At 43.0% G+C, this 22,554-nt stretch overlaps 36 non-coding genes and 35 pseudogenes across 36 annotated transcripts; all 71 read right to left on the bottom strand.

Annotated features, from left to right (window-relative positions):
- Nucleotides 1-92: 92 nt before the first annotated feature.
- Nucleotides 93-211, bottom strand: LOC131712615 (5S ribosomal RNA). The gene has a single exon (XR_009314506.1). It is a non-coding gene; the product is annotated as a 5S ribosomal RNA (ribosomal RNA).
- Nucleotides 212-325: 114 nt separating this feature from the next.
- Nucleotides 326-444, bottom strand: LOC131720323 (5S ribosomal RNA). The gene has a single exon (XR_009319221.1). It is a non-coding gene; the product is annotated as a 5S ribosomal RNA (ribosomal RNA).
- Nucleotides 445-558: 114 nt separating this feature from the next.
- On the bottom strand, nt 559-667 carry LOC131714431 (5S ribosomal RNA; annotated as a pseudogene).
- Nucleotides 668-767: 100 nt separating this feature from the next.
- LOC131720312 (5S ribosomal RNA) lies at nt 768-886 on the bottom strand. The gene has a single exon (XR_009319210.1). It is a non-coding gene; the product is annotated as a 5S ribosomal RNA (ribosomal RNA).
- A 100-nt stretch (nt 887-986) lies between these two features.
- Nucleotides 987-1,105, bottom strand: LOC131712755 (5S ribosomal RNA). Its single transcript, XR_009314644.1, has one exon. It is a non-coding gene; the product is annotated as a 5S ribosomal RNA (ribosomal RNA).
- Nucleotides 1,106-1,219: 114 nt separating this feature from the next.
- LOC131716389 (5S ribosomal RNA) lies at nt 1,220-1,328 on the bottom strand (annotated as a pseudogene).
- A 100-nt stretch (nt 1,329-1,428) lies between these two features.
- Nucleotides 1,429-1,547, bottom strand: LOC131720301 (5S ribosomal RNA). The gene has a single exon (XR_009319199.1). It is a non-coding gene; the product is annotated as a 5S ribosomal RNA (ribosomal RNA).
- Nucleotides 1,548-1,647: 100 nt separating this feature from the next.
- LOC131715611 (5S ribosomal RNA) lies at nt 1,648-1,756 on the bottom strand (annotated as a pseudogene).
- A 114-nt stretch (nt 1,757-1,870) lies between these two features.
- LOC131720290 (5S ribosomal RNA) lies at nt 1,871-1,989 on the bottom strand. Its single transcript, XR_009319188.1, has one exon. It is a non-coding gene; the product is annotated as a 5S ribosomal RNA (ribosomal RNA).
- A 100-nt stretch (nt 1,990-2,089) lies between these two features.
- LOC131720279 (5S ribosomal RNA) lies at nt 2,090-2,208 on the bottom strand. Its single transcript, XR_009319177.1, has one exon. It is a non-coding gene; the product is annotated as a 5S ribosomal RNA (ribosomal RNA).
- Nucleotides 2,209-2,322: 114 nt separating this feature from the next.
- LOC131712299 (5S ribosomal RNA) lies at nt 2,323-2,441 on the bottom strand. Its single transcript, XR_009314192.1, has one exon. It is a non-coding gene; the product is annotated as a 5S ribosomal RNA (ribosomal RNA).
- Nucleotides 2,442-2,541: 100 nt separating this feature from the next.
- Nucleotides 2,542-2,650, bottom strand: LOC131714430 (5S ribosomal RNA; annotated as a pseudogene).
- A 114-nt stretch (nt 2,651-2,764) lies between these two features.
- On the bottom strand, nt 2,765-2,873 carry LOC131716482 (5S ribosomal RNA; annotated as a pseudogene).
- Nucleotides 2,874-2,973: 100 nt separating this feature from the next.
- Nucleotides 2,974-3,092, bottom strand: LOC131720267 (5S ribosomal RNA). Its single transcript, XR_009319165.1, has one exon. It is a non-coding gene; the product is annotated as a 5S ribosomal RNA (ribosomal RNA).
- Nucleotides 3,093-3,206: 114 nt separating this feature from the next.
- Nucleotides 3,207-3,325, bottom strand: LOC117407969 (5S ribosomal RNA). The gene has a single exon (XR_004545214.2). It is a non-coding gene; the product is annotated as a 5S ribosomal RNA (ribosomal RNA).
- A 114-nt stretch (nt 3,326-3,439) lies between these two features.
- Nucleotides 3,440-3,558, bottom strand: LOC131720256 (5S ribosomal RNA). Its single transcript, XR_009319154.1, has one exon. It is a non-coding gene; the product is annotated as a 5S ribosomal RNA (ribosomal RNA).
- Nucleotides 3,559-3,658: 100 nt separating this feature from the next.
- On the bottom strand, nt 3,659-3,777 carry LOC131710247 (5S ribosomal RNA). The gene has a single exon (XR_009312118.1). It is a non-coding gene; the product is annotated as a 5S ribosomal RNA (ribosomal RNA).
- A 114-nt stretch (nt 3,778-3,891) lies between these two features.
- Nucleotides 3,892-4,000, bottom strand: LOC131716400 (5S ribosomal RNA; annotated as a pseudogene).
- A 114-nt stretch (nt 4,001-4,114) lies between these two features.
- Nucleotides 4,115-4,223, bottom strand: LOC131714429 (5S ribosomal RNA; annotated as a pseudogene).
- Nucleotides 4,224-4,334: 111 nt separating this feature from the next.
- LOC131714428 (5S ribosomal RNA) lies at nt 4,335-4,443 on the bottom strand (annotated as a pseudogene).
- A 114-nt stretch (nt 4,444-4,557) lies between these two features.
- Nucleotides 4,558-4,676, bottom strand: LOC131712076 (5S ribosomal RNA). Its single transcript, XR_009313965.1, has one exon. It is a non-coding gene; the product is annotated as a 5S ribosomal RNA (ribosomal RNA).
- Nucleotides 4,677-4,790: 114 nt separating this feature from the next.
- On the bottom strand, nt 4,791-4,899 carry LOC131716422 (5S ribosomal RNA; annotated as a pseudogene).
- A 114-nt stretch (nt 4,900-5,013) lies between these two features.
- LOC131714427 (5S ribosomal RNA) lies at nt 5,014-5,122 on the bottom strand (annotated as a pseudogene).
- A 6,137-nt stretch (nt 5,123-11,259) lies between these two features.
- Nucleotides 11,260-11,378, bottom strand: LOC131709742 (5S ribosomal RNA). Its single transcript, XR_009311604.1, has one exon. It is a non-coding gene; the product is annotated as a 5S ribosomal RNA (ribosomal RNA).
- A 100-nt stretch (nt 11,379-11,478) lies between these two features.
- LOC117408113 (5S ribosomal RNA) lies at nt 11,479-11,597 on the bottom strand (annotated as a pseudogene).
- A 114-nt stretch (nt 11,598-11,711) lies between these two features.
- On the bottom strand, nt 11,712-11,830 carry LOC131713563 (5S ribosomal RNA; annotated as a pseudogene).
- Nucleotides 11,831-12,153: 323 nt separating this feature from the next.
- Nucleotides 12,154-12,272, bottom strand: LOC131712555 (5S ribosomal RNA). Its single transcript, XR_009314446.1, has one exon. It is a non-coding gene; the product is annotated as a 5S ribosomal RNA (ribosomal RNA).
- A 100-nt stretch (nt 12,273-12,372) lies between these two features.
- Nucleotides 12,373-12,491, bottom strand: LOC131713580 (5S ribosomal RNA; annotated as a pseudogene).
- A 114-nt stretch (nt 12,492-12,605) lies between these two features.
- Nucleotides 12,606-12,724, bottom strand: LOC131720245 (5S ribosomal RNA). Its single transcript, XR_009319143.1, has one exon. It is a non-coding gene; the product is annotated as a 5S ribosomal RNA (ribosomal RNA).
- A 100-nt stretch (nt 12,725-12,824) lies between these two features.
- Nucleotides 12,825-12,943, bottom strand: LOC131710890 (5S ribosomal RNA). Its single transcript, XR_009312773.1, has one exon. It is a non-coding gene; the product is annotated as a 5S ribosomal RNA (ribosomal RNA).
- A 114-nt stretch (nt 12,944-13,057) lies between these two features.
- Nucleotides 13,058-13,175, bottom strand: LOC131715507 (5S ribosomal RNA; annotated as a pseudogene).
- A 114-nt stretch (nt 13,176-13,289) lies between these two features.
- On the bottom strand, nt 13,290-13,407 carry LOC131716080 (5S ribosomal RNA; annotated as a pseudogene).
- A 114-nt stretch (nt 13,408-13,521) lies between these two features.
- LOC131714308 (5S ribosomal RNA) lies at nt 13,522-13,650 on the bottom strand (annotated as a pseudogene).
- A 100-nt stretch (nt 13,651-13,750) lies between these two features.
- LOC131713496 (5S ribosomal RNA) lies at nt 13,751-13,879 on the bottom strand (annotated as a pseudogene).
- A 114-nt stretch (nt 13,880-13,993) lies between these two features.
- LOC131712363 (5S ribosomal RNA) lies at nt 13,994-14,112 on the bottom strand. Its single transcript, XR_009314256.1, has one exon. It is a non-coding gene; the product is annotated as a 5S ribosomal RNA (ribosomal RNA).
- A 114-nt stretch (nt 14,113-14,226) lies between these two features.
- LOC131711904 (5S ribosomal RNA) lies at nt 14,227-14,345 on the bottom strand. The gene has a single exon (XR_009313793.1). It is a non-coding gene; the product is annotated as a 5S ribosomal RNA (ribosomal RNA).
- A 323-nt stretch (nt 14,346-14,668) lies between these two features.
- On the bottom strand, nt 14,669-14,787 carry LOC131712650 (5S ribosomal RNA). Its single transcript, XR_009314541.1, has one exon. It is a non-coding gene; the product is annotated as a 5S ribosomal RNA (ribosomal RNA).
- Nucleotides 14,788-14,901: 114 nt separating this feature from the next.
- Nucleotides 14,902-15,019, bottom strand: LOC131714040 (5S ribosomal RNA; annotated as a pseudogene).
- A 114-nt stretch (nt 15,020-15,133) lies between these two features.
- Nucleotides 15,134-15,272, bottom strand: LOC131714126 (5S ribosomal RNA; annotated as a pseudogene).
- Nucleotides 15,273-15,386: 114 nt separating this feature from the next.
- Nucleotides 15,387-15,504, bottom strand: LOC131716079 (5S ribosomal RNA; annotated as a pseudogene).
- A 114-nt stretch (nt 15,505-15,618) lies between these two features.
- LOC131714125 (5S ribosomal RNA) lies at nt 15,619-15,757 on the bottom strand (annotated as a pseudogene).
- A 100-nt stretch (nt 15,758-15,857) lies between these two features.
- On the bottom strand, nt 15,858-15,966 carry LOC131714275 (5S ribosomal RNA; annotated as a pseudogene).
- A 100-nt stretch (nt 15,967-16,066) lies between these two features.
- Nucleotides 16,067-16,175, bottom strand: LOC131715521 (5S ribosomal RNA; annotated as a pseudogene).
- A 100-nt stretch (nt 16,176-16,275) lies between these two features.
- Nucleotides 16,276-16,394, bottom strand: LOC131715730 (5S ribosomal RNA). Its single transcript, XR_009315367.1, has one exon. It is a non-coding gene; the product is annotated as a 5S ribosomal RNA (ribosomal RNA).
- A 111-nt stretch (nt 16,395-16,505) lies between these two features.
- On the bottom strand, nt 16,506-16,624 carry LOC131712364 (5S ribosomal RNA). The gene has a single exon (XR_009314257.1). It is a non-coding gene; the product is annotated as a 5S ribosomal RNA (ribosomal RNA).
- A 100-nt stretch (nt 16,625-16,724) lies between these two features.
- Nucleotides 16,725-16,853, bottom strand: LOC131716244 (5S ribosomal RNA; annotated as a pseudogene).
- A 96-nt stretch (nt 16,854-16,949) lies between these two features.
- Nucleotides 16,950-17,068, bottom strand: LOC131713949 (5S ribosomal RNA; annotated as a pseudogene).
- Nucleotides 17,069-17,182: 114 nt separating this feature from the next.
- Nucleotides 17,183-17,301, bottom strand: LOC131716417 (5S ribosomal RNA; annotated as a pseudogene).
- A 100-nt stretch (nt 17,302-17,401) lies between these two features.
- Nucleotides 17,402-17,520, bottom strand: LOC131712234 (5S ribosomal RNA). The gene has a single exon (XR_009314127.1). It is a non-coding gene; the product is annotated as a 5S ribosomal RNA (ribosomal RNA).
- A 100-nt stretch (nt 17,521-17,620) lies between these two features.
- Nucleotides 17,621-17,739, bottom strand: LOC131715663 (5S ribosomal RNA; annotated as a pseudogene).
- Nucleotides 17,740-17,853: 114 nt separating this feature from the next.
- LOC131713521 (5S ribosomal RNA) lies at nt 17,854-17,972 on the bottom strand (annotated as a pseudogene).
- Nucleotides 17,973-18,072: 100 nt separating this feature from the next.
- On the bottom strand, nt 18,073-18,191 carry LOC131713010 (5S ribosomal RNA). The gene has a single exon (XR_009314897.1). It is a non-coding gene; the product is annotated as a 5S ribosomal RNA (ribosomal RNA).
- Nucleotides 18,192-18,302: 111 nt separating this feature from the next.
- On the bottom strand, nt 18,303-18,421 carry LOC131717378 (5S ribosomal RNA). Its single transcript, XR_009316264.1, has one exon. It is a non-coding gene; the product is annotated as a 5S ribosomal RNA (ribosomal RNA).
- A 114-nt stretch (nt 18,422-18,535) lies between these two features.
- Nucleotides 18,536-18,654, bottom strand: LOC131718535 (5S ribosomal RNA). The gene has a single exon (XR_009317433.1). It is a non-coding gene; the product is annotated as a 5S ribosomal RNA (ribosomal RNA).
- A 100-nt stretch (nt 18,655-18,754) lies between these two features.
- LOC131710107 (5S ribosomal RNA) lies at nt 18,755-18,873 on the bottom strand. The gene has a single exon (XR_009311976.1). It is a non-coding gene; the product is annotated as a 5S ribosomal RNA (ribosomal RNA).
- A 100-nt stretch (nt 18,874-18,973) lies between these two features.
- LOC131720234 (5S ribosomal RNA) lies at nt 18,974-19,092 on the bottom strand. The gene has a single exon (XR_009319132.1). It is a non-coding gene; the product is annotated as a 5S ribosomal RNA (ribosomal RNA).
- Nucleotides 19,093-19,206: 114 nt separating this feature from the next.
- On the bottom strand, nt 19,207-19,325 carry LOC131711913 (5S ribosomal RNA). Its single transcript, XR_009313802.1, has one exon. It is a non-coding gene; the product is annotated as a 5S ribosomal RNA (ribosomal RNA).
- A 100-nt stretch (nt 19,326-19,425) lies between these two features.
- Nucleotides 19,426-19,544, bottom strand: LOC131720223 (5S ribosomal RNA). The gene has a single exon (XR_009319121.1). It is a non-coding gene; the product is annotated as a 5S ribosomal RNA (ribosomal RNA).
- A 114-nt stretch (nt 19,545-19,658) lies between these two features.
- LOC117408012 (5S ribosomal RNA) lies at nt 19,659-19,767 on the bottom strand (annotated as a pseudogene).
- A 100-nt stretch (nt 19,768-19,867) lies between these two features.
- On the bottom strand, nt 19,868-19,976 carry LOC117408128 (5S ribosomal RNA; annotated as a pseudogene).
- Nucleotides 19,977-20,076: 100 nt separating this feature from the next.
- Nucleotides 20,077-20,195, bottom strand: LOC117408074 (5S ribosomal RNA). The gene has a single exon (XR_004545314.2). It is a non-coding gene; the product is annotated as a 5S ribosomal RNA (ribosomal RNA).
- A 100-nt stretch (nt 20,196-20,295) lies between these two features.
- Nucleotides 20,296-20,414, bottom strand: LOC117408025 (5S ribosomal RNA). Its single transcript, XR_004545267.2, has one exon. It is a non-coding gene; the product is annotated as a 5S ribosomal RNA (ribosomal RNA).
- A 100-nt stretch (nt 20,415-20,514) lies between these two features.
- Nucleotides 20,515-20,633, bottom strand: LOC131720191 (5S ribosomal RNA). Its single transcript, XR_009319089.1, has one exon. It is a non-coding gene; the product is annotated as a 5S ribosomal RNA (ribosomal RNA).
- Nucleotides 20,634-20,747: 114 nt separating this feature from the next.
- Nucleotides 20,748-20,866, bottom strand: LOC117408049 (5S ribosomal RNA). Its single transcript, XR_004545290.3, has one exon. It is a non-coding gene; the product is annotated as a 5S ribosomal RNA (ribosomal RNA).
- Nucleotides 20,867-20,980: 114 nt separating this feature from the next.
- Nucleotides 20,981-21,089, bottom strand: LOC117408035 (5S ribosomal RNA; annotated as a pseudogene).
- A 100-nt stretch (nt 21,090-21,189) lies between these two features.
- Nucleotides 21,190-21,308, bottom strand: LOC117408086 (5S ribosomal RNA). Its single transcript, XR_009314075.1, has one exon. It is a non-coding gene; the product is annotated as a 5S ribosomal RNA (ribosomal RNA).
- A 100-nt stretch (nt 21,309-21,408) lies between these two features.
- Nucleotides 21,409-21,527, bottom strand: LOC131720170 (5S ribosomal RNA). Its single transcript, XR_009319068.1, has one exon. It is a non-coding gene; the product is annotated as a 5S ribosomal RNA (ribosomal RNA).
- A 114-nt stretch (nt 21,528-21,641) lies between these two features.
- On the bottom strand, nt 21,642-21,760 carry LOC131713274 (5S ribosomal RNA; annotated as a pseudogene).
- Nucleotides 21,761-21,874: 114 nt separating this feature from the next.
- Nucleotides 21,875-21,993, bottom strand: LOC131713540 (5S ribosomal RNA; annotated as a pseudogene).
- A 114-nt stretch (nt 21,994-22,107) lies between these two features.
- Nucleotides 22,108-22,216, bottom strand: LOC131714426 (5S ribosomal RNA; annotated as a pseudogene).
- Nucleotides 22,217-22,330: 114 nt separating this feature from the next.
- LOC131713848 (5S ribosomal RNA) lies at nt 22,331-22,459 on the bottom strand (annotated as a pseudogene).
- Nucleotides 22,460-22,554: the final 95 nt, after the last annotated feature.

Here is a 22,554-nt window from a genome sequence, read left to right as displayed (position 1 = left end):
TTCTGCTTTCATGACTTTTATGTTTAGTGAGCTGGGGGTGATTCCTCCAAAATTTCCTTTTGTCCTCCACACATTTCAATTGTAAAATGTAATGCCTGCAGCACTTGATATTCCCAGGTGGTCTCCCATCCAAGTACTAACCAAGCCCAACATTGCTTAGCTTCTGAGATCAGACGAGATCAGGCTTATTCAAGGTGTTGTGGCCGCAGGCGATTGCATTTCTGCTTTCATGACTTTTATGTTTAGTGAGCTGGGGGTGATTCCTCCAAAATTTCCTTTTGTCCTCCACACATTTCAATTGTAAAATGTAATTACAAAAATGTAATGCCTGCAGCACTTGATATTCCCAGGTGGTCTCCCATCCAAGTACTAACCAAGCCCAACATTGCTTAGCTTCTGAGATCAGACGAGATCAGGCTTATTCAAGGTGGTGTGGCCGCAGGCGAGTGCATTTCTGCTTTCATGACTTTTATGTTTAGTGAGCTGGGGGTGATTCCTCCAAAATTTCCTTTTGGCCTCCACACATTTCAATTGTAAAACGTAAATACAAAAATGTAATGCCTGCAGCACTTGATATTCCCAGGTGGTCTCCCATCCAAGTACTAACCAAGCCCAACATTGCTTAGCTTCTGAGATCAGGCTTATTCAAGGTGGTGTGGCCGCAGGCGAGTGCATTTCTGCTTTCATGACTTTTATGTTTAGTGAGCTGGGGGTGATTCCTCCAAAATTTCCTTTTGTCCTCCACACATTTCAATTGTAAAATGTAATGCCTGCAGCACTTGATATTCCCAGGTGGTCTCCCATCCAAGTACTAACCAAGCCCAACATTGCTTAGCTTCTGAGATCAGACGAGATCAGGCTTATTCAAGGTGGTGTGGCCGCAGGCGATTGCATTTCTGCTTTCATGACTTTTATGTTTAGTGAGCTGGGGGTGATTCCTCCAAAATTTCCTTTTGTCCTCCACACATTTCAATTGTAAAATGTAATGCCTGCAGCACTTGATATTCCCAGGTGTTCTCCCATCCAAGTACTAACCAAGCCCAACATTGCTTAGCTTCTGAGATCAGACGAGATCAGGCTTATTCAAGGTGGTGTGGCCGCAGGCGATTGCATTTCTGCTTTCATGACTTTTTTGTTTAGTGAGCTGGGGGTGATTCCTCCAAAATTTCCTTTTGTCCTCCACACATTTCAATTGTAAAATGTAATTACAAAAATGTAATGCCTGCAGCACTTGATATTCCCATGTGGTCTCCCATCCACGTACTAACCAAGCCCAACATTGCTTAGCTTCTGAGATCAGGCTTATTTAAGGTGGTGTGGCCGCAGGCGATTGCATTTCTGCTTTCATGACTTTTATGTTTAGTGAGCTGGGGGTGATTCCTCCAAAATTTCCTTTTGTCCTCCACACATTTCAATTGTAAAATGTAATGCCTGCAGCACTTGATATTCCCAGGTGGTCTCCCATCCAAGTACTAACCAAGCCCAACATTGCTTAGCTTCTGAGATCAGACGAGATCAGGCTTATTCAAGGTGGTGTGGCCGCAGGCGATTGCATTTCTGCTTTCATGACTTTTATGTTTAGTGAGCTGGGGGTGATTCCTCCAAAATTTCCTTTTGTCCTCCACACATTTCAATTGTAAAATGTAATGCCTGCAGCACTTGATATTCCCAGGTGGTCTCCCATACAAGTACTAACCAAGCCCAACATTGCTTAGCTTCTGAGATCAGGCTTATTCAAGGTGGTGTGGCCGCAGGCGATTGCTTTTCTGCTTTCATGACTTTTATGTTTAGTGAGCTGGGGGTGATTCCTCCAAAATTTCCTTTTGTCCTCCACACATTTCAATTGTAAAATGTAATTACAAAAATGTAATGCCTGCAGCACTTGATATTCCCAGGTGGTCTCCCATCCAAGTACTAACCAAGCCCAACATTGCTTAGCTTCTGAGATCAGACGAGATCAGGCTTATTCAAGGTGGTGTGGCCGCAGGCGATTGCATTTCTGCTTTCATGACTTTTATGTTTAGTGAGCTAGGGGTGATTCCTCCAAAATTTCCTTTTGTCCTCCACACATTTCAATTGTAAAATGTAATGCCTGCAGCACTTGATATTCCCAGGTGGTCTCCCATCCAAGTACTAACCAAGCCCAACATTGCTTAGCTTCTGAGATCAGACGAGATCAGGCTTATTCAAGGTGGTGTGGCCGCAGGCGATTGCATTTCTGCTTTCATGACTTTTATGTTTAGTGAGCTGGGGGTGATTCCTCCAAAATTTCCTTTTGTCCTCCACACATTTCAATTGTAAAATGTAATTACAAAAATGTAATGCCTGCAGCACTTGATATTCCCAGGTGGTCTCCCATCCAAGTACTAACCAAGCCCAACATTGCTTAGCTTCTGAGATCAGACGAGATCAGGCTTATTCAAGCTGGTGTGGCCGCAGGCGATTGCATTTCTGCTTTCATGACTTTTATGTTTAGTGAGCTGGGGGTGATTCCTCCAAAATTTCCTTTTGTCCTCCACACATTTCAATTGTAAAATGTAATGCCTGCAGCACTTGATATTCCCAGGTGGTCTCCCATCCAAGTACTAACCAAGCCCAACATTGCTTAGCTTCTGAGATCAGGCTTATTCAAGGTGGTGTGGCCGCAGGCGATTGCATTTCTGCTTTCATGACTTTTATGTTTAGTGAGCTGGGGGTGATTCCTCCAAAATTTCCTTTTGTCCTCCACACATTTCAATTGTAAAATGTAATTACAAAAATGTAATGCCTGCAGCACTTGATATTCCCAGGTGGTCTCCCATCCAAGTACTAACCAAGCCCAACATTGCTTAGCTTCTTATATCAGGCTTATTCAAGGTGGTGTGGCCGCAGACGATTGCATTCCTGCTTTCATGACTTTTATGTTTAGGGAGCTGGGGGTGATTCCTCCAAAATTTCCTTTTGTCCTCCACACATTTCAATTGTAAAATGTAATGCCTGCAGCACTTGATATTCCCAGGTGGTCTCCCATCCAAGTACTAACCAAGCCCAACATTGCTTAGCTTCTGAGATCAGACGAGATCAGGCTTATTCAAGGTGGTGTGGCCGCAGGCGATTGCATTTCTGCTTTCATGACTTTTATGTTTAGTGAGCTGGGGGTGATTCCTCCAAAATTTCCTTTTGCCCTCCACACATTTCAATTGTAAAATGTAATTACAAAAATGTAATGCCTGCAGCACTTGAACTTCCCAAGTGGTCTCCCATCCAAGTACTAACCAAGCCCAACATTGCTTAGCTTCTGAGATCAGACGAGATCAGGCTTATTCAAGGTGGTGTGGCCGCAGGCGATTGCATTTCTGCTTTCATGACTTTTATGTTTAGTGAGCTGGGGGTGATTCCTCCAAAATTTCCTTTTGGCCTCCACACATTTCAATTGTAAAATGTAATTACAAAAATGTAATGCCTGCAGCACTTGATATTCCCAGGTGGTCTCCCATCCAAGTACTAACCAAGCCCAACATTGCTTAGCTTCTGAGATCAGACGAGATCAGGCTTATTCAAGGTGGTGTGGCCGCAGGCGATTGCATTTCTGCTTTCATGACTTTTATGTTTAGTGAGCTGGGGGTGATTCCTCCAAAATTTCCTTTTGTCCTCCACACATTTCAATTGTAAAATGTAATGCCTGCAGCACTTGATATTCCCAGGTGGTCTCCCATTCAAGTACTAACCAAGCCCAACATTGCTTAGCTTCTGAGATCAGACGAGATCAGGCTTATTCAAGGTGGTGTGGCCGCAGGCGATTGCATTTCTGCTTTCATGACTTTTATGTTTAGTGAGCTGGGGGTGATTCCTCCAAAATTTCCTTTTGTCCTCCACACATTTCAATTGTAAAATGTAATTACAAAAATGTAATGCCTGCAGCACTTGATATTCCCAGGTGGTTTCCCATCCAAGTACTAACCAAGCCCAACATCGCTTAGCTTCTGAGAGCAGGCTTATTCAAGGTGGTGTGGCCGCAGGCGATTGCTTTTCTGCTTTCATGACTTTTATGTTTAGTGAGCTGGGGGTGATTCCTCTAAAATATCCTTTTGTCCTCCACACATTTCAATTGTAAAATGTAATTACAAAAATGTAATGCCTGCAGCACTTGATATTCCCAGGTGGTCTCCCATCCAAGTACTAACCAAGCCCAACATTGCTTAGCTTCTGAGATCAGGCTTATTCAAGGTGGTGTGGCCGCAGGCGAGTGCATTTCTGCTTTCATGACTTTTATGTTTAGTGAGCTGGGGGTGATTCCTCCAAAATTTCCTTTTGTCCACACATTTCAATTGTAAAATGTAATTACAAAAATGTAATGCCTGCAGCACTTGATATTCCCAGGTGGTCTCCCATCCAAGTACTAACCAAGCCCAACATTGCTTAGCTTCTGAGATCAGGCTTATTCAAGGTGGTGTGGCCGCAGGCGATTGCTTTTCTGCTTTCATGACTTTTATGTTTAGTGAGCTGGGGGTGATTCCTCCAAAATTTCCTTTTGTCCTCCACACATTTCAATTGTAAAATGTAATTACAAAAATGTAATGCCTGCAGCACTTGATTTTCCCAGGTGGTCTCCCATCCAAGTACTAACCAAGCCCAACATTGCTTAGCTTCTGAGATCAGACAAGATCAGGCTTATTCAAGGTGGTGTGGCCGCAGGCGATTGCATTTCTGCTTTCATGACTTTTATGTTTAGTGAGCTGGGGGTGATTCCTCCAAAATTTCCTTTTGTCCTCCACACATTTCAATTGTAAAATGTAATTACAAAAATGTAATGCCTGCAGCACTTGATATTCCCAGGTGGTCTCCCATCCAAGTACTAACCAAGCCCAACATTGCTTAGCATCTGAGAGCAGGCTTATTCAAGGTGGTGTGGCCGCAGGCGATTGCTTTTCTGCTTTCATGACTTTTATGTTTAGTGAGCTGGGGGTGATTCCTCTAAAATATCCTTTTGTCCTCCACACATTTCAATTGTAAAATGTAATTACAAAAATGTAATGCCTGCAGCACTTGATATTCCCAGGTGGTCTCCCATCCAAGTACTAACCAAGCCCAACATTGCTTAGCTTCTGAGATCAGGCTTATTCAAGGTGGTGTGGCCGCAGGCGATTGCATTTTTCTCTAAGATTCATATGATAAACAGAAAATCAGTATTTCAAATATACCATTCAAAAATCATCACTGAGAAGACACATGTTCACAAACAAAAAACAAGCCCATCCCCCTCCATCCTAAGAAAAACATTATTATACAATATCAAATCATCAAATCGCTTCATACAACCCACACTTTTGCAGTAAAAGAATATATCTGAAACATTCTTTTTCAGATTAGTGACATAAAGTTTAACAATGTTGAGATTCCTGCCATGATATTGCATCAGATTCCTTCTTTGCCAGATAGTATACCTGGCATAACTGAGAAACAAATTGACAACAAAAACATTGACATTCTCAACCTGAGTATGTAAACCAAAAAGAAAGAAATCATCCCAAGACAAGAGATTTAACACACCCAGGTCTGCAGACTTAAATAGCCCTTCAATTATCATTCCTAAAAACTCTTTAAAACCCCACAGCCCAGTACAGTTCAGAAACAAATGTTGAAGCCCTTCTTCCCTTGTTCCGCACACTGAACACAATGCAGACTCTGTGAGGTGCAGTCTATACAATAGTTTTTTAGTAAATAGACAGTTATGCCTCAGTTTGTAGTCCAAAGCTTCATATTGAGGAGGCAGAAATGGCAAACGAACATTGCACCAAATTGTAGAAGGCACAATCTCAGGAAATATGGCACCCCAAAAGTTCTCTGACGTGGGCTTCTTAAAAACCATGCTCAAGAAAAACTTGAAAAATATGTTAGTTGTCCCCTCCAAAATACTAAAAGTCTCCCTCCCCTTCTGAAAAAACATCCTTGGAAATATTACCCCTTCCCCTTCTCGCTCTGCTTGCCCTTTATCAATCACCGACACCCAGCTTGGAGGTATTGTGCTCTTAATCTTAGCAAAAACCTTCTGAATAGTTTCTACTGATACGTCCTCATCGGCCTCCTGAACCATATCCACTACTGCCTGTAGAGGCAAGAAACCTTCCCTTACTTCATACATAACATCTTTGATCTTGACAATGCCAGCATCCAGAAAACACTTGTCATAAACTGCCTCACCTTCTACTGTAAGTAAGGGATTTAAAAACAATGGTTGTTCTATTATTATTATTATTATTTATTTCTTAGCAGACGCCCTTATCCAGGGCGACTTACAATCGTAAGCAAAAACATTTCAAGCGTTACAATACAAGTAATACAATAAGAGCAAGAAATACAATAACTTTTTTTCAAGCAAAGTACAAGTTTGACAAACCACAATTCAATAATACAGCAGGTAATAGTGATAGTTACATCAGGATATGATTAAATAGTGATAGTTACATCAGGATGTGATTAAATACAAAGTACTACAGGTTAAAAACTTGGCAGATTACAGTATTCTGAAGTACAGGATTAAATGCAGTAAAATAGGGGGCTGATAAGAGCAAAATAAAGCACATTTACATGAAGGGTGATAGTGTCCCAGGATACAAACAGAGGAGTTCTATAGGTGCTCTTTGAAGAGGTGGGTCTTAAGGAGGCGCCGGAATGTGGTCAGGGACTGGGCAGTCCTGACATCTGTAGGAAGGTCATTCCACCACTGCGTAGCAAGGGTGGAGAAGGAGCGGGCTTTGGAGGCAGGGGAGCGTAGCGGTGGTAGAGCTAGTCTTCTAGTGCAGGCGGAGCGGAGAGGTCGAGTGGGGGGGTAGGGAGAGTGTAGCATTTGCCCCTTGTTTTCCGGAACAAAAGAAACAAATCTCAAAAAAACTGACCAAGCTAATAAAACTTCTTTATAAAAATAGGGAATGCCAACAATCATGCTTGGCTTCAATCTCATAAATAACAGTTCCTTCCCCATTCCCAACCCCCCACACAAACCCAAAAAATGAGTCATAAAATATTTCCACAGACTCACATTACTGGGATCCAAATACTTCCTTACCAGTTTCACACGAAAACTATTCTTTTTCAGCACTGGATCAGCAAGCATCAACCCCCCTTTCTTAACCTCCCCTATAATGGTATTATAGCTGATTTTGGGGGGCTTCCCATCCCACAAATATCGCACTATGAGGGTCTTTATCTCCCTCTCCACCCAACCTGGGAGCTCCATTACACATAAAGTGTACCACAGCATTGACAAAAACAGACTGTTCAAAACCAACACTTTCCCTTTCAGAGTCAGGCCCCGGGAACTCCACAGATTCAACCTCGCTCTCATTTTAGCAATCTTTTCAGTCCAAGTGTAGTCTACAACTGTCTTCTCATCCACCCCCATATACACCCCTAAAACCTTCACCTTATCAGTGACCAATTTAAAGGGCAAACTGGACAGTGCAGCAGCATCACCACAACCCACAGACAAAAGTTCAGACTTAGCCATATTAACTTTGGCACCTGAGGCAGCACAATAAGAATCAACCACTTTCATAATAAGAGGTATGCTGCTTAAACTGGATACAGTAAATGTCGTGTCGTCAGCATATTGATAAATCAAAGAGGGAGCTGTGCTCCCTGGCACAGGGACTGCTTCTATGCCACTTGTACATTTAATAGCCAGGCTCAAGGGCTCTGAAATAATAGAATATAATAGTGCAGACAGAGGGCAACCCTGTCGCACTGACCTTTCTACAGAAAAATACCCAGTAAGAAACCCATTACACTTGACACAGCTAAAAATGTCTGTATAAAACGTCCGGACCCAAGAGACAAATCCATCCCCAAACCCAAACCCTTTAAGAACAGCCAATAAATAGTCATGCTCCACTCGATCAAATGCCTTCTCTTGATCTAGTTTCAAGATGTATCCATCTGCTTTCTGCCCCACAAGAAATCCCACCACATCCCTGAGGGAACAGACCGTGTCTGCTATATCCCTACCTGCTACACAATACGTCTGAGAGTGTGAAATGATTGTAGGCATTACCCCCTTCAACCTATTGGCAAAAACTCGTGTCAAGATCTTATAGTCACAATTAAGCAAGCTTAAAGGCCTATAATTCTTAAGAAGAGCAGGGTCACCCTGCTTTTTGTAAATTAAAGTAATAATACTCCTCCTCATTGTGGGACTCAACAACCCATCCTCCTGAATCTCCTTGTACACCTTCACTAAAATTGACCCCAGCATCTCTTTAAAAGCCCTATAAAATTCAATTGGGAACCCATCCGAACCTGGGCTTTTATTAGTCTTCATGCCTGCTAAAGCCTCCTCAATCTCTGACAAAGTGACCTCACTATCACACTTCACCCTATCACTGTCACTAACTGTTTTATCTATATAGGATAGCAATGTCTCTCTCTCTGTCCTGACTGTGCCCTGTGATTGAAAGAGACTTTTATAAAAAGTGCATACTTCATCCAATATTTTCACTGTATCACTGATCCTTTCGCCCGTCGATGTTAACAGTTCCCCAATATAAGAGGATCGCTGCGTAAAGGACTCCAAACCAAAGAAAAACTTAGTACTTCGTTCTCCTTCGACCACATACCTAGCCCTACTCCTGACAATGGCCCCCATACACTTCTCCTGTTCAAAATCCCTCAACAGCTCCTGGATTTCTAATATTCTGTTGCTGTTCCCCTCCCCACTCTCTGCTGCCTTATTGAACTCATGTGTCAGAGCCTCTCGAAGTTCCCTCTCTCTACTAAAATTCACTCTCTGCCTCTCAATGCCATATGAAATGCAAAATAATTTCAAATCATACTTCAGATTATCCCACCAAACTCTCTTATCCGTATTAAAAAGGGGACACTGCATTCCAACTCTAATGAGCTCTTTTATACTTTCACAAAACGAGAGCTCTTTCAAATATTGCACATTAAAACACCACACCCCCAGTCCCTTATTCAATTTCTCAGTGTGAATTTGAAAGTGAAATGCAGCATGATCACTAAATGAGTTGTACTTATAAAAAACCCTTCCTATATTGGCAATAAAATCAACATGGCACAACCCAAAATCTATGCGACTCTGCTTCAAAACCCCTTCAACCATCTGTCGTCGGGAAAAATCTCTCTTAGCACCATGTCTGCACCTCCAGAAATCAACATAATGAAACTCATCCATAAGGTGGACCAGTGATTTCCTAGAAGTGTCAGCCTTATATACCATCCCCTGTGCAAGATCTATTCTGCTTAACATAACATTAAAATCCCCTACCACAATTCTATTATCAGAAGTAAGATGCCCCCGCAACCCTTTAAGAAAACGCTCCCTATCTTTTACTTCATTGGGAGCATAAATATTGACCAAATCTATGATTGTATTCACCAATTTGATCTGAACTGTTAAACTCCTCCCTTCAATGTCCTTTCCCAAAAACATAACCCGATCACAAAAACCCCTCCTCACTAAAGTTGCCACCCCCCTCCTACAAGTAACAGCATTACTACAATAAACATCCCCATCCCATTCACTCCTAATAACATTAACAATATTATCATCCCAAAATGTTTCTTGGAAACAAATTACATCAGCAGCTGGTACAGTCAAAATAATATTTTTGAACTTAACAATGTCCCGCAACCCATTAACATTTAAAGACACTATTGAGATCATAACTGCAAAAAGAAAAAAGTAAATGAACAGAGTCACAGCCATTACGCTTCCTCTTCAGATAAGACATGGAATCTTCCCTCCCGCACATATTCCTCCATTCCCTTTTTAAATAATTCCCCCCTCACACCAGATACATTTTTACTTTTACTCACCACCCTTGTTGAAATGTTCCCAATGTTTGGCTTAATTTTGGCCCGGTCCCGTCTTCTGCTTATCTTGGCCAGTCTAACATTCCGATCACGTGTACACGACTCCACCTCCTCCCTATCCTCTTGTAAGCTTCCTCCACCACCTTCATCCACTGCTTCCTCCCCAAGTACTGCTACAGCAGACACACTCTCCACTGCCTCCGCAGCCGTGCCCAGATCTCCCTCCACATGATGCACGTCCTCTGCGTCAGGCACCGTCTCCAATCGCTCATCCCTCAACGCCATCTCCATTAGCTCAGCTGCAGCCTCCCCTTCCTCTGGCTGCTCTTTCAACTCCCCCTCTTCACCCTGCTGTGAAAGCACAACTGCCACCTCTCCCTCCATGCCCCCGTTCCCAGCAGCACCATCCTCCGCATCCAGACAAATGCAGCTCAACAGAGCATGGTGGCAGTCATCGCAGCGTACTGCTCTACAGGACCGAGCGTAATGCCCCTGTTGTCCGCACTCAAAGCACGTGAATGAAGGGCATGATGACACCACATGTCCTGGCAGAAGGCACATGTGACAAACCCGCTCCTGTCTGTCATGCAACACCCGAAAATATTTAGGACCTTCCACTGTATCAAACTTTGTGCTATATGGCAAAGACATAACAGTTCTAGGGAACTTGACACGAACAAATCGCGTTCCATCAGCCACTGAAGTATTAGGATAAACACGGCGTTTAATATCCGAAACAATATTTACTCCCCAACTCTCCAGTTTGGAAATAATGTCACCATCAGCAATATATGCTGGCAAATGTAAAAAGGAAACAACCACATCTTGTGCATATAACCACCGACAGGAACAAAGATCTCCTTTAATATCCAAACCATCTTGCAAGAGAGAAGCCTGCTCTTTAGTTTCCATGGTAAGTTCAAATTCTTGATTACCACGCGGTCTGCAGGCTAAACAAACACCCACACCACAAAGGACATGAACAGCCTCTACTATTTCCATTGCAGTAACTTTTTCTAAACTGGAAACATCAATAATAACTGTTGCTTCTTTGCTGTATAATTTTCTTCCAAAAGCAGGCCTCTGTACACGAGCCGGCATTTTTACTGATTCCATAGCTTCAAAGGCTTCCCCTGAACAGCACGAAGCTGCAGGAGAGCCAACTCAGTCAAAATTAATAGCCAAACAAACAATAAAACAACAACAAAACAATATAAATAGTAAAGAAAAAAAAACAACTCACTCTCTCCCTAACAAGCAGTGTAGCTTCCTCCTGTAATCACCTGACCAAGCACACAATGCACCAGGCTTATTCAAGGTGGTGTGGCCGCAGGCGATTGCATTTCTGCTTTCATGACTTTTATGTTTAGTGAGCTGGGGGTGATTCCTCCAAAATTTCCTTTTGTCCTCCACACATTTCAATTGTAAAATGTAATTACAAAAATGTAATGCCTGCAGCACTTGATATTCCCAGGTGGTCTCCCATCCAAGTACTAACCAAGCCCAACATTGCTTAGATTCTGAGATCAGACGAGATCAGGCTCATTCAATGTGGTGTGGCCGCAGGCGATTGCGTTTCTGCTTTTATGACTTTTATGTTTAGTGAGCTGGGGGTGATTCTTCCAAAATTTCCTTTTGTCCTCCACACATTTCAATTGTAAAATGTAATGCCTGCAGCACTTGATATTCCCAGGTGGTCTCCCATCCAAGTACTAACCAAGGCCAACATTGCTTAGCTTCTGAGATCAGACGAGATCAGGCTAATTCAAGGTGGTGTGGCCGGAGGCAATTGCATTATTGCTTTCATGACTTTTATGTTTAGTGAGCTGGGGGTGATTCCTCCAAAATTTCCTTTTGTCCTCCACACATTTCAATTGTAAAATGTAATTACAAAAATGTAATGCCTGCAGCACTTGATATTCCCAGGTGGTCTCCCATCCAAGTACTAACCAAGGCCAACATTGCTTAGCTTCTGAGATGAGACGACATCAGGCTTATTCAAGGTGGTGTGGCCGCAGGCGACTGCATTTCTGCTTTCATGACTTTTATGTTTAGTGAGCTGGGGTTGATTCCTCCAAAATTTCCTTTTGTCCTCCACACATTTCAATTGTAAAATGTAATTACAAAAATGTAATGCCTGCAGCACTTGATATTCCCAGGTTGCCTCCCATCCAAGTACTAAATAAGCCCAACATTGTTTAGCTTCTGAGATCAGACTTATTCAAGGTGGTGTGGCCGCAGGCGATTGCATTTCTGCTTTCATGACTTTTATGTTTAGTGAGCTTTTGGTGATTCCTCCAAAATTTCCTTTTGTCCTCCAGACATTTCAATTGTAAAATGTAATGCCTGCAGCACTTGATATTCCCAGGTGGTCTCCCATCCAAGTACTAACCAAGCCAAACATTGCTTAGCTTCTGAGATCAGACGAGATCAGGCTTATTCAAGGTGGTGTGGCCGCAGGCGATTGCGTTTCTGCTTTTATGACTTTTATGTTTAGTGAGCTGGTGGTGATTACTCAAAAATTTCCTTTTGTCCCCCACACATTTCAATTGTAAAATGTAATGCCTGAAGCACTTGATATTCCCAGGTGGTCTCCCATCCAAGTACTAAACAAGCCCAACATTACTTAGCTTCTGAGATCAGACGAGATCAGGCTTATTCAAGGTGGTGTGGCCGCAGGCGATTGCATTGCTGCATTCATGACTTTTATGTTTAGTGAGCTGGGGGTGATTCCTCCAAAATTTCCTTTTGTCCTCCACACATTTCAATTGTAAAATGTAATTACAAAAATGTAATGCCTGCAGCACTTGATATTCCCAGGTGGTCTCCCATCCAAGTACTAACCAAGCCCAACATTGCTTAGCTTCTGAGATCAGACGAGATCAGGCTTATTCAAGGTGGTGTGGCCGCAGGCGATTGCATTTCTGCTTTCATGACTTTTATGTTTAGTGAGCTGGGGGTGATTCCTCCAAAATTTCCTTTTGTCCTCCACACATTTCAATTGTAAAATGTAATGCCTGCAGCACTTGATATTCCCAGGTGGTTTCCCATCCAAGTACTAACCAAGCCCAACATTGCTTAGTTTCTGAGATCAGACGAGATCAGGCTTATTCAAGGTGGTGTGGCCGCAGGCGATTGCATTTCTGCTTTCATGACTTTTATGTTTAGTGAGCTGGGGGTGATTCCTCCAAAATTTCCTTTTGTCCTCCACACATTTCAATTGTAAAATGTAATTACAAAAATGTAGTGCCTGCAGCGCTTGATATTCCCAGGTGGTCTCCCATCCAAGTACTAACCAAGCCCAACATTGCTTAGCTTCTGAGATCAGATGAGATCAGGCTTATTCAAGGTAGTGTGGCCGTGGCGATTGCATTTCTGCTTTCATGACTTTTATGTTTAGGGAGCTGGGGGTGATTCCTCCAAAATCTCCTTTTGTCCTCCACACATTTCAATTGTAAAATGTAATTACAAAAATGTAATGCCTGCAGCACTTGATATTCCCAGGTGGTCTCCCATTCAAGTACTAACAAAGCCCAACATTGCTTAGCTTCTGAGATCAGATGAGATCAGTCTTATTCAAGGTGGTGTGGCCGCGGCGATTGCATTTCTGCTTTCATGACTTTTATGTTTAGTGAGCTGGGGGTGATTCCTCCAAAATTTCCTTTTGTCCTCCACACATTTCAATTGTAAAATGTAATTACAAAAATGTAATGCCTGCAGCACTTGATATTCCCAGGTGGTCTCCCATCCAAGTACTAACCAAGCCCAACATTGCTTAGCTTCTGAGATCAGACGAGATCAGACGAGATCAGGCTTATTCAAGGTGGTGTGGCCTCAGGCGATTGCATGTCTGCTTTCATGACTTTTATGTTTAGTGAGCTGGGGGTGATTCCTCCAAAATTTCCTTTTGTCCTCCACACATTTCAATTGTAAAATGTAATGCCTGCAGCACTTGATATTCCCAGGTGGTCTCCCATCCAAGTACTAACCAAGCCCAACATTGCTTAGCTTCTGAGATCAGGCGAGATCAGATGAGATCAGGCTTATTCAAGGTGGTGTGGCCGCAGGCGATTGCATTTCTGCTTTCATGACTTTTATGTTTAGTGAGCTGGGGGTGATTCCTCCAAAATTTCCTTTTGTCCTCCACACATTTCAATTGTAAAATGTAATTACAAAAATGTAATGCCTGCAGCACTTGATTTTCCCAGGTGGTCTCCCATCCAAGTACTAACCAAGGCCAACATTGCTTAGCTTCTGAGATCAGACGAGATCAGGCTTATTCAAGGTGGTGTGGCCGCAGGCAATTGCGTTACTGCTTTCATGACTTTTATGTTTAGTGAGCTGGGGGTGATTCCTCCAAAATTTCCTTTTGTCCTCCACACATTTCAATTGTAAAATGTAATTACAAAAATGTAATGCCTGCAGCACTTGATATTCCCAGGTGGTCTCCCATCCAAGTACTAACCAAGCCCAACATTGCTTAGCTTCTGAGATGAGACGACATCAGGCTTATTCAAGGTGGTGTGGCCGCAGGCGACTGCATTTCTGCTTTCATGACTTTTATGTTTAGTGAGCTGGGGTTGATTCCTCCAAAATTTCCTTTTGTCCTCCACACATTTCAATTGTAAAATGTAATTACAAAAATGTAATGCCTGCAGCACTTGATATTCCCAGGTTGCCTCCCATCCAAGTACTAAATAAGCCCAACATTGCTTAGCTTCTGAGATCAGACTTATTCAAGGTGGTGTGGCCGCAGGCGATTGCATTTCTGCTTTCATGACTTTTATGTTTAGTGAGCTTTTGGTGATTCCTCCAAAATTTCCTTTTGTCCTCCAGACATTTCAATTGTAAAATGTAATGCCTGCAGCACTTGATATTCCCAGGTGGTCTCCCATCCAAGTACTAACCAAGCCAAACATTGCTTAGCTTCTGAGATCAGACGAGATCAGGCTTATTCAAGGTGGTTTGGCCGCAGGCGATTGCGTTTCTGCTTTCATGACTTTTATGTTTAGTGAGCTGGGGGTGATTCCTCCAAAATTTCCTTTTGTCCTCCACACATTTCAATTGTAAAATGTAATTACAAAAATGTAATGCCTGCAGCACTTTATATTCCCAGGTGGTCTCCCATCCAAGTACTAACCAAGCCAACATTGCTTAGCTTCTGAGATCAGACGAGATCAGGCTTATTCAAGGTGGTGTGGCCGCAGGCGATTGCATTGCTGCTTTCATGACTTTTATGTTTAGTGAGCTGGGGGTGATTCCTCCAAAATTTCCTTTTGTCCTCCACACATTTCAATTGTAAAATGTAATTACAAAAATGTAATGCCTGCAGCACTTGATATTCCCAGGTGGTCTCCCATCCAAGTACTAACCAAGCCCAACATTGCTTAGCTTCTGAGATCAGGCGAGATCAGATGAGATCAGGCGAGATCAGGCTTATTCAAGGTGGTGTGGCCGCAGGCGATTGCATTTCTGCTTTCATGACTTTTATGTTTAGTGAGCTGGGGGTGATTCCTCCAAAATTTCCTTTTGTCCTCCACACATTTCAATTGTAAAATGTAATTACAAAAATGTAATGCCTGCAGCACTTGATATTCCCAGGTGGTCTCCCATTCAAGTACTAACAAAGCCCAACATTGCTTAGCTTCTGAGATCAGATGAGATCAGTCTTATTCAAGGTGGTGTGGCCGCGGCGATTGCATTTCTGCTTTCATGACTTTTATGTTTAGTGAGCTGGGGGTGATTCCTCCAAAATTTCCTTTTGTCCTCCACACATTTCAATTGTAAAATGTAATTACAAAAATGTAATGCCTGCAGCACTTGATATTCCCAGGTGGTCTCCCATCCAAGTACTAACCAAGCCCAACATTGCTTAGCTTCTGAGATCAGGCGAGATCAGATGAGATCAGGCGAGATCAGGCTTATTCAAGGTGGTGTGGCCGCAGGCGATTGCATTTCTGCTTTCATGACTTTTATGTTTAGTGAGCTGGGGGTGATTCCTCCAAAATTTCCTTTTGTCCTCCACACATTTCAATTGTAAAACGTAATGCCTGCAGCACTTGATATTCCCAGGTGGTCTCCCATCCAAGTACTAACCAAGCCCAACATTGCTTAGCTTCTGAGATCAGGATTATTCAACGTGGTGTGGCCGCAGGCGATTGCATTTCTGCTTTCATGACTTTTATGTTTAGTGAGCTGGGGGTGATTCCTCCAAAATTTCCTTTTGTCCTCCACACATTTCAATTTTAAAAGGTAATGCCTGCAGCACTTGATATTCCCAGGTAGTCTCCCATCCAAGTACTAACCAAGCCCAACATTGCTTAGCTTCTGAGATCAGGCTTGTTCAAAGTGGTGTGGCTGCAGGCGATTGCGTTTCTGCTTTCATGACTTTAATGTTTAGTGAGCTTGGGGTGATTCCTCCAAAATTTCCTTTTGTCCTCCACACATTTCAATTGTAAAATGTAATGCCTGCAGCACTTGATATTCCCAGGTGGTCTCCCATCCAAGTACTAACCAAGCCCAACATTGCTTAGCTTCTGAGATCAGACGAGATCAGGCTTATTCAATGTGGTGTGGCCGCAGGCGATTGCATTTCTGCTGTCATGACTTTTATGTTTAGTGAGCTGGGGGTGATTCCTCCAAAATTTCCTTTTGTCCACACATTTCAATTGTAAAATGTAATTACAAAAATGTATTGCCTGCAGCTCTTGAAATTCCCAGGTGGTCTCCCATTCAAGTACTAACCAAGCCCAACATTGCTTAGCTTCTGAGATCAGACGAGATCAGGCTTATTCAAGGTGGTGTGGCCGCAGGCGATTGCAGTTCTGCTTTCTTGACTTTTATGTTCGGTGAGTATTGGGTGATTCCTCCGAAATTTCCTTTTGTCCTCCACACATTTTAATTGTAAAATGTAATGCCTGCAGCACCTGATATTCCCAGATGGTCTCCCATCCAAGTACTAACAAAGCCCAACATTGCTTAGCTTCAGAGATCAGACGAGATCAGGCGAGATCAAGCTTATTCAAGGTGGTGTGGCAGCAGGCGATTGCAGTTCTGCTTTCTTGACTTTTATGTACGGTTAGCTGGGGGTGATTCCTCCAAAATTTCCTTTTGTCCACAAATTTAATTGTAAACTGTAATGCCTGCAGCACTTGATATTCCCAGGTGGACTCACATCCAAGTACTCACCAAGCCCAACATTGCTTAGCTTCTGAGATCAGACGAGATCAGGCTTATTCAAGGTGGTGTGGCCGCAGGCGTTTGCAGTTCTGCTTTCATGACTTTTATGTTCGGTGAGCTGGGGGTGATATCTCCGAAATTTCCTTTTGTCCGCCACACATTTCAATTGTAAAATGTAATTACAAAAATGTAATGCCTGCAGCACTTGATATTCCTAGGTGGTCTCCATTCCAATTACTAACCAAGCCCAAATTTGCTTAGCTTCTGAGAACAGACGAGATCAGGCTTATTCAAGGTGGTGTGGCCGCAGGCGAGTGCATTTCTGCTTTCATGACTTTTATGTTTAATGAGCTGGGGGTGATTCCTCCAAAATTTCCTTTTGTCCTCCTCACATTTCAATTGTAAAATGTAATGCCTGCAGCACTTGATATTCCCAGGTGTTCTCCCATCCAAGTACTAACCAAGCCCAACATTGCTTAGCTTCTGAGATCAGATGAGATCAGGATTATTCAAGGTGGTGTGGCCGCAGGCAATTGCAGTTTTGCTTTCAAGACTTTTATGTTCGGTGAGCTGGCGGTGATTCCTCCAAAATTTCCATTTGTCCTCCACACATTTCAATTGTAAAATGTAATGCCTGCAGCACTTGATATTCCCAGGTGGTCTCCCATCCAAGTACTAACCAAGCCCAACATTGCTTAGCTTCTGAGATGAGACAAGATCAGGCTTATTCAAGGTGGTGTCGACGCAGGCGACTGCAGTTCTGCTTTCATGACTTTCATGTTCGGTGAGCTGGGGGTGATATCTCCGAAATTTCCTTTTGTCCGCCACACATTTCAATTGTAAAATGTAATTACAAAAATGTAATGCCTGCAGCACTTGATATTCCCAGGTGGTCTCCCATCCAAGTACTAACCAAGCCCAACATTGGGTAGCTTCTGAGATCAGACGAGATCAGGCTTATTCAAGGTGGTGTGGCCGCAGGCAATTGCATTTCTGCTTTCATGACTTTTATGTTTAGTGAGCTGGGGGTGATTACTCCAAAATTTCCTTTTGTCCTCCACACATTTCAATTGTAAAATGTAATGCCTGCAGCACCTGATATTCCCAGGTGGTCTCCCATCCAAGTACTAACCAAGCCCAACATTGCTTAGCTTCTGCGATCAGACGAGATCAGGCTTATTCAAGGTGGTGTGGCCGCAGGCGATTGCATTTCTGCTTTCATGACTTTTATGTTTAGTGAGCTGGGGGTGATTCCTCCAAAATTTCCTTTTGTCCACACATTTCAATTGTAAAATGTAATTACAAAAATGTAATGCCTGCAGCACTTGATATTCCCAGGTGGTCTCCCATCCAAGTACTAACCAAGCCCAACATTGCTTAGCTTCTGAGATCAGACGAGATCAGGTTTATTCAAGGTGGTGTGGCTGCAGGCGATTGCATTTCTGCTTTCATGACTTTTATGTTTAGTGAGCTGGGGGTGATTCCTCCAAAATTTCCTTTTGTCCTCCACACATTTCAATTGTAAAATGTAATTACAAAAATGTAATGCCTGCAGCACTTGATATTCCCAGGTGGTCTCCCATCCAAGTACTAACCAAGCCCAACATTGCTTAGCTTCTGAGATCAGACGAGATCAGGCTTATTCAAAGAGGTGTGGCCGCAGGCGATTGCATTTCTGCTTTCATGACTTTTATGTTTAGTGAGCTGGGGGTGATTCTTCCAAAATTTCCTTTTGTCCTCCACACATTTCATTTGTAAAATGTAATGCCTGCAGCACTTGATATTCCCAGGTGGTCTCCCATCCAAGTACTAACCAAGCCCAACATTGCTTAGCTTCTGAGATCAGACGAGATCAGGCTTATTCAAGGTGGTGTGGCCACAGGCGATTGCATTTCTGCTTTCATCACTTTTATGTTTAGTGAGCTGGGGGTGATTCCTCCAAAATTTCCTTTTGTCCTCCACACATTTCAATTGTAAAATGTAATGCCTGCAGCACTTGATATTCCCAGGTGGTCTCCCATCCAAGTACTAACCAAGCCCAACATTGCTTAGCTTCTGAGATCAGACGAGATCAGGCTTATTCAAGGTGGTGTGGCCGCAGGCGATTGCATTTCTGCTTTCATGACTTTTATGTTTAGTGAGCTGGGGGTGATTCCTCCAAAATTTCCTTTTGTCCTCCACACATTTCAATTGTAAAATGTAATTACAAAAATGTAATGCCTGCCGCACTTGATATTCCCAGGTGGTCTCCCATCCAAGTACTAACCAAGCCCAACATTGCTTAGCTTCTGAGATCAGACGAGATCAGGATTATTCAAGGTGGTGTGGCCGCAGGCGATTGCATTTCTGCTTTCATGACTTTTATGTTTAGGGAGCTGGGGGTGATTCCTCCAAAATTTCCTTTTGTCCTCCACACATTTCAATTGTAAAATGTAATGCCTGCAGCACTTGATATTCCCAGGTGGTCTCCCATCCAAGTACTAACCAAGCCCAACATTGCTTAGCTTCTGAGATCAGACGAGATCAGGCTTATTCAAGGTGGTGTGGCCGCAGGCGATTGCATTTCTGCTTTCATGACTTTTATGTTTAGTGAGCTGGGGGTGATTCCTCCAAAATTTCCTTTTGGCCTCCACACATTTCAATTGTAAAATGTAATTACAAAAATGTAATGCCTGCAGCACTTGATATTCCCAGGTGGTCTCCCATCCAAGTACTAACCAAGCCCAACATTGCTTAGCTTCTGAGATCAGACTTATTCAAGGTGGTGTGGCCGCAGGCGATTGCATTTCTGCTTTCATGACTTTTATGTTTAGTGAGCTGGGGGTGATTCCTCCAAAATTTCCTTTTGTCCTCCACACATTTCAATTGTAAAATGTAATGCCTGCAGCACTTGATATTCCCAGGTGGTCTCCCATCCAAGAACTAACCAAGCCCAACATTGCTTAGCTTCTGAGATCAGGCTTATTCAAGGTGGTGTGGCCGCAGGCGATTGCATTTCTGCTTTCATGACTTTTATGTTTAGTGAGCTGGGGGTGATTCCTCCAAAATTTCCTTTTGTCCTCCACACATTTCAATTGTAAAATGTAATGCCTGCAGCACTTGATATTCCCAGGTGGTCTCCCATCCAAGTACTAACCAAGCCCAACATTGCTTAGCTTCTGAGATCAGACGAGATCAGGCTTATTCAAGGTGGTGTGGCCGCAGGCGATTGCATTTCTGCTTTCATGACTTTTATGTTTAGTGAGCTGAGGGTGATTCCTCCAAAATTTCCTTTTGTCCTCCACACATTTCAATTGTAAAATGTAATGCCTGCAGCACTTGATATTCCCAGGTGGTCTCCCATCCAAGTACTAACCAAGCCCAACATTGCTTAGCTTCTGAGATCAGACGAGATCAGGCTTATTCAAGGTGGTGTGGCCGCAGGCGATTGCATTTCTGCTTTCATGACTTTTATGTTTAGGGAGCTGGGGGTGATTCCTCCAAAATTTCCTTTTGTCCTCCACACATTTCAATTGTAAAATGTAATGCCTGCAGCACTTGATATTCCCAGGTGGTCTCCCATCCAAGTACTAACCAAGCCCAACATTGCTTAGCTTCTGAGATCAGACGAGATCAGGCTTATTCAAGGTGGTGTGGCCGCAGGCGATTGCATTTCTGCTTTCATGACTTTTATGTTTAGTGAGCTGGGGGTGATTCCTCCAAAATTTCCTTTTGTCCTCCACACATTTCAATTGTAAAATGTAATTACAAAAATGTAATGCCTGCAGCACTTGATATTCCCAGGTGGTCTCCCATCCAAGTACTAACCAAGCCCAACATTGCTTAGCTTCTGAGATCAGACGAGATCAGGCTTATTCAAGGTGGTGTGGCCGCAGGCGAGTGCATTTCTGCTTTCATGACTTTTATGTTTAGTGAGCTGGGGGTGATTCCTCCAAAATTTCCTTTTGGCCTCCACACATTTCAATTGTAAAACGTAAATACAAAAATGTAATGCCTGCAGCACTTGATATTCCCAGGTGGTCTCCCATCCAAGTACTAACCAAGCCCAACATTGCTTAGCTTCTGAGATCAGGCTTATTCAAGGTGGTGTGGCCGCAGGCGATTGCATTTCTGCTTTCATGACTTTTATGTTTAGGGAGCTGGGGGTGATTCCTCCAAAATTTCCCTTTGGCCTCCACACATTTCAATTCTAAAATGTAATGCCTGCAGCACTTGATATTCCCAGGTGGTCTCCCATCCAAGTACTAACCAAGCCCAAAATTGCTTAGCTTCTGAGATCAGACGAGATCAGGCTTATTCAAGGTGGTGTGGCCGCAGGCGATTGCATTTCTGCTTTCATGACTTTTATGTTTAGTGAGCTGGGGGTGATTCCTCCAAAATTTCTTTTTGTCCTCCACACATTTCAATTGTAAAATGTAATGCCTGCAGCACTTGATATTCCCAGGTGGTCTCCCATCCAAGTACTAACCAAGCCCAACATTGCTTAGCTTCTGAGATCAGACGAGATCAGGCTTATTCAAGGTGGTGTGGCCGCAGGCGATTGCATTTCTGCTTTCATGACTTTTATGTTTAGTGAGCTGGGGGTGATTCCTCCAAAATTTCCTTTTGTCCTCCACACATTTCAATTGTAAAATGTAATTACAAAAATGTAATTCCTGCCGCACTTGATATTCCCAGGTGGTCTCCCATCCAAGTACTAACCAAGCCCAACATTGCTTAGCTTCTGAGATCAGACGAGATCAGGATTATTCAAGGTGGTGTGGCCGCAGGCGATTGCATTTCTGCTTTCATGACTTTTATGTTTAGTGAGCTTGGGGTGATTCCTCCAAAATTTCCTTTTGTCCTCCACACATTTCAATTGTAAAATGTAATTACAAAAATGTAATGCCTGCAGCACTTGATATTCCCAGGTGGTCTCCCATCCAAGTACTAAGCAAGCCCAACATTGCTTAGCTTCTGAGATTAGACGAGATCAGGCTTAGTCAAGGTGGTGTGGCCGCAGGCGATTGCATTACTGCTTTCATGACTTTTATGTTTAGTGAGCTGGGGGTGATTCCTCCAAAATTTCCTTTTGTCCTCCACACATTTCAATTGTAAAATGTAATTACAAAAATGTAATGCCTGCAGCACTTGATATTCCCAGGTGGTCTCCCATCCAAGTACTAACCAAGCCCAACATTGCTTAGCTTCTGAGATCAGGCTTATTCAAGGTGGTGTGGCCGCAGGCGATTGCATTGCTGCTTTCATTACTTTTATGTTTAGTGAGCTGGGGGTGATTCCTCCAAAATTTCCTTTTGTCCTCCACACATTTCAATTGTAAAATGTAATTACAAAAATGTAATGCCTGCAGCACTTGATATTCCCAGGTGGTCTCCCATCCAAGTACTAACCAAGCCCAACATTGCTTAGTTTCTGAGATCAGACGAGATCAGGCGAGATCAGGCTTATTCAAGGTGGTGTGGCCGCAGGCGTTTGCATTTCTGCTTTCATGACTTTTATGTTTAGTGAGCTGGGGGTGATTCCTCCAAAATTTCCTTTTGTCCTCCACACATTTCAATTGTAAAA

The sequence above is a fragment of the Acipenser ruthenus genome, chromosome 44 (genome assembly GCF_902713425.1).
Source record: "Acipenser ruthenus chromosome 44, fAciRut3.2 maternal haplotype, whole genome shotgun sequence".
In the NCBI taxonomy this organism is placed as follows: Eukaryota; Metazoa; Chordata; class Actinopteri; order Acipenseriformes; family Acipenseridae; genus Acipenser; species Acipenser ruthenus.
This window is presented reverse-complemented; position numbering and strand designations above follow the sequence as displayed.